General features: G+C 37.8%; 1 non-coding gene across 1 annotated transcript; it reads left to right on the top strand.

Moving 5' to 3' along the window:
- The first annotated feature begins 4,500 nt into the window (after positions 1–4,500).
- TRNAN-AUU (transfer RNA asparagine (anticodon AUU)) lies at positions 4,501–4,574 on the top strand. Its single transcript has one exon. It is a non-coding gene; the product is annotated as a tRNA-Asn (tRNA).
- The last annotated feature ends 210 nt before the right edge of the window (positions 4,575–4,784 follow it).

The raw sequence follows: 4,784 nt of genomic DNA, 5'->3' as shown, positions 1-4,784 counted from the left end.
CTATGTCGTGTAGATGATGGCCTAACAGGAGGCTTTAAAATTTTCTTTCTAGTGACCTTCGTTTGGGAGAAAAATGCAAAGGTACAAGACAGCTTTTCCTTGCCAATATCTCTCTTTTGCAAAGAGCTGCGCATTGGAAAATTCAGGGCTATGTCGTGTAGATGATGGCCTAACAGGAGGCTTTAAAATTTTTATTCTAGTGTCCTTCGTTTGGGAGAAAAATGCAAAGGTACAAGACAGCTTTTCCTTGCCAATATCTCTCTTTTGCAAAGAGCTGCGCATTGGAAAATTCAGGGCTATGTCGTGTAGATGATGGCCTAACAGGAGGCTTTAAAATTTTCTTTCTAGTGTCCTTCGTTTGGGAGAAAAATGCAAAGGTACAAGACAGCTTTTCCTTGCCAATATCTCTCTTTTGCAAAGAGCTACGTATTGGAAAATTCAGGGCTATGTCGTGTAGATGATGGCCTAACAGGAGGCTTTAAAAATTTCTTTCTAGTGACCTTCGTTTGGGAGAAAAATGCAAAGGTACAAGACAGCTTTTCCTTGCCAATATCTCTCTTTTGCAAAGAGCTGCGCATTGGAAAATTCAGGGCTATGTCGTGTAGATGATGGCCTAACAGGAGGCTTTAAAATTTTCTTTCTAGTGACCTTCGTTTGGGAGAAAAATGCAAAGGTACAAGACAGCTTTTCCTTGCCAATATCTCTCTTTTGCAAAGAGCTGCGCATTGGAAAATTCAGGGCTATGTCGTGTAGATGATGGCGTAACAGGAGGCTTTAAAATTTTCTTTCTAGTGTCCTTCGTTTGGGAGAAAAATGCAATGGTACAAGACAGCTTTTCCTTGCCAATATCTCTCTTTTGCAAAGAGCTGCGCATTGGAAAATTCAGGGCTATGTCGTGTAGATGATGGCCTAACAGGAGGCTTTAAAATTTTCTTTCTAGTGTCCTTCGTTTGGGAGAAAAATGCAAAGGTACAAGACAGCTTTTCCTTGCCAATATCTCTCTTTTGCAAAGAGCTGCGCATTGGAAAATTCAGGGCTATGTCGTGTAGATGATGGCCTAACAGGAGGCTTTAAAATTTTAATTCTAGTGCTACTCCGATCAACAACTGTTCCTTGGACCTCGCCTTTATCTGGAGATCGTCCAAGTACGGGATAATTATAACTCCCTTTTTTCGCAGGAGTATCATCATCTCGGCCATTACCTTGGTAAACACCCTCGGTGCCGTGGACAGACCAAACGGCAGCGTCTGGAATTGGTAATGACAGTCCTGTACCACAAATCTGAGGTACTCCTGGTGAGGAGAGTAAATGGGGACATGCAGGTAAGCATCCTTGATGTCCAGTGATACCATGTAATCCCCTTCCTCCAGGCTTGAGATAACCGCCCTGAGCGATTCCATCTTGAACTTGAACCGTTTTATATACGTGTTCAAAGATTTAAAATTTAAAATGGGTCTCACCGAACCGTCCGGTTTCGGTACCACAAACCTTATTATTTCAAAACTTGTAACCATGCCAATCACAGACAGAAGGTTTCCATTAGACACAGATCTGAGAATATACTTAACTGAACATTATGTCCCACACACAAAACCATAACACACAAATTTAAATACAGTTTGCAAACTTCAATTTCTTGCAGATTTCAACAGTTTTGCCGATTTCAAAATACGCTTAGTATTGGTTGATCAGGCCAATATTATACAGCATGATTTAAATGCAAAACATATACTGTACCCTTTGTCACAGTACTATACAAAATTTGTGCTTCTATGGAATATTTCTTCCATACATGATATGCACACTTAGGGTTAATCCTCCCTGCCCTTCCCATACGCTGGAAAAATTCGCAATCCCTGCAATTTTTCACACACGCGACACGTCTGTCAACTGGGAAGCTGCAGTAGATCCTCTTATCACAACTACAATCACAAAGCAACATGCTTAGGTTATGCTTAAAACAACCAGCAGCTCTTAGCAGCTCAGTATTGCAATATATACTTACACTCAGTTACATATAATCCCTATAACCTCGGGTTGTTCACTCTATTTTTTTCTAATGTACCCTTCTTATACACGTGTAGCTGACTAACAAGTGGAGGTGATCTATGTGCTTTTTACTTTATTTGGCTCTTGGTCCAAAGCACTTATTCATGCAATCATTCATAGAGTGAAAAACACAGGTCACTGTTTCTTTGCTCAAATCTTTGAATTAATTTTGGTATTCTTATTTACATGCAACAGCATCTGTCAATCATCATTTCCGAGTTACTTGGTCCTTCAACCGATTTGGACATAATTTTGGTATTCATTTTACAAACAAGCAACAACAAACAGGTCCCTGAGTTATTTTACTAGTTTTTTTTCAATCTCTCCACTTCTCATTCTCATATTATAAAAAATACAATCACACAGACAGCTGGCAGGTATAGAAACAGCATGTACTGGAATACAGCACATACCATGGTATTCTATACTTACCAGTGCTGTTATGACTTGGGATGTTCCTTCCATCATCAGCTGCTGGCTGGCTGGCACACCCCTTTGAGAATTTGATGAAGAGATCGAGATCTATAGTTCCAAGGACATAGCCCCCATCTGTTGAATTCTCTTGGATTAACTAAATTAACCATCTTGTTGCTGTTTGGGTTGTTAGGTAAAAGAATGAATTGAAAATGGATTTATAAAAATCAATTATTATTTATTCAAAGGGCCACGCCCGTATACAGGGGAGAAGTAGCATTCTCTCGTCCTGTGTCAAATCATTTAACAACAACATACACGTATCAACAATGAGTTTTATATAATACACAGTTACACCCCTTTTGTATATTCCTCCCATATGATTTCATACCCCAGGAATACAATGTTAGGCAATAGAGTTATGCAATATTGGGACAATTGTCAAGAATACTAAAAAGATACTCGTGAGCTTCAACTGTGTCCATATTAGGAATTACATCTGGTCTCTATGAGCTTTTAGAAAGTGCGTATGTGGAAACAATACTTAGCCAACAAAGTTGTTTTTCTCTCAGGGTGTGTAAAAAGTTCAAGATGAATTTGCTATATCATCTAGCTAGAATCAAAATGGATTCTGTTATGCTTTCATATTATACTAGTGAATATGAGAACCCTTTGCTTATTGGATGTATACATAATATACGTACTATCCCGTAGTGCACACACATAACTGTTAGGCCTTCAGCAGGTTGCCTCTGTCACAGTATTCAACACATCTTATAAAACTCTCCAGATTATTGACTTTTTAAAGTTTTTCTAGGAAACGTTTTAGATGAATGCTTATTAGCCTTTGTCAGTATGCACTTTCGCAAAGTGTCTCTGTGGCGCAATCAGTTAGTGTGTACGGCTGTTAACTAAAAGGTTGGTGGTTCAATCCCACCCAGGGATGTAATTGATCTTGTTATCAGATTTTGGTGATCTTTAAGTAGACAAGTCAAAATTTCAAACCGCCTCTTATGGTGTAGGGTACCTGGCCTTCTCTGATGTAATCAGAGTTAGATTTGATTCATTGATTTTATAAAAACAGCTAGGAAGCACAATTTAGCAGTGGTTTGCAGAGAAAAAAAATATGCTGGCAGAAAAATCCAATTGAGTGATTAAACAGCTCTTCATTTTCTGGCTTTATTTTTATGCTAACAAATTTGTTCTCTGAAAAGTGTCCACAAAGCCAAGTCTCTGATTAACACCTTTGTAAGGATGGTTTTTCACCTATTACTAAATTATACTTGCTTCATTGGAAAGGCAGCAAGATGCATCCTCATTTCAATGTCTACTGAAATAATACAGGTTGACACCAGGAAACATTAACGCCACTGCATCCTTGCTGCTTTCTCATGTGGAAGTCTGTTTAATGTGAAAACAAGGTGATATCTAATTAGCACACAGGTAAGGAATTCCGAAAATCTTTATTTAAGGGTGAAGATGTTTCTCACAAAATTGTTGCCCCAATGCATCATTGAAATTCAAGCTGGAAAGATGATTTTAATATATCACTTGTACATTTTGTATTGCTCTTCTGGTGACAATGTAGTTTTTTTTTCAATTACCATTTTAATAACAGGGTAAAGAAAATTAAGTGGATTTTTGAAAGAAAACTATACTGTCAATATACTATTAAAACAAATTAAAATGGTAAAAGTTATTGTACTTTAAGTAAAAATAAAAGAGCAAAAATATCAATCCCAGTTTTGATTACTTAAATTAACAAAAAAAATGCATATAGCAAAGGATAGTTTCAATCTGCCTACCTCTGGGTTATGGGTCCAGCATGCTTCCATTGCAGTACTCTGCTGCACATGTAAGTGCAAGAGATCCTGAAGCACTCACTCATCATGGGAAAGTACCAATGTGTTTATTCGTTGGTTGATGGAAGAAACATCTTACAAAAACTCTCCAGATTATTGATTTTTTAATGTTTTTCTAGGAAACGTTCTAGATTTATGCTTATTAGCCTTTGTCAGTATGCACTTTTTGCAAAGTGTCTCTGTGGCGCAATCGGTTAGTGTGTTCGGCTATTAACCGAAAGGTTGGTGGTTCAATCCCACCCAGGGATGTAATTAAACTTGTGATCAGATTTTGGTGATATTTAAGTAGACAAGTCAAAATTTCAAACCCCCTCTTATGGTGTAGGGTACATGGCCTTCTCTGATGTAATCAGAGTTAGATTTGATTCAGTTATTTTATAAAAAAACAGCTAGGAAGCACAATTTAGCAGTGGGTTGCAGAGAAAAAAAAATATGCTGGCAGAAAAATCCAATCGAGTG

This window comes from Pseudophryne corroboree, unplaced genomic scaffold (assembly GCF_028390025.1).
Source record: "Pseudophryne corroboree isolate aPseCor3 unplaced genomic scaffold, aPseCor3.hap2 scaffold_785, whole genome shotgun sequence".
Classification (NCBI taxonomy): Eukaryota; Metazoa; Chordata; class Amphibia; order Anura; family Myobatrachidae; genus Pseudophryne; species Pseudophryne corroboree.
The sequence above is the reverse complement of the archived record's forward strand: the minus strand, read 5'-3'. Positions and strand labels throughout refer to the sequence as shown.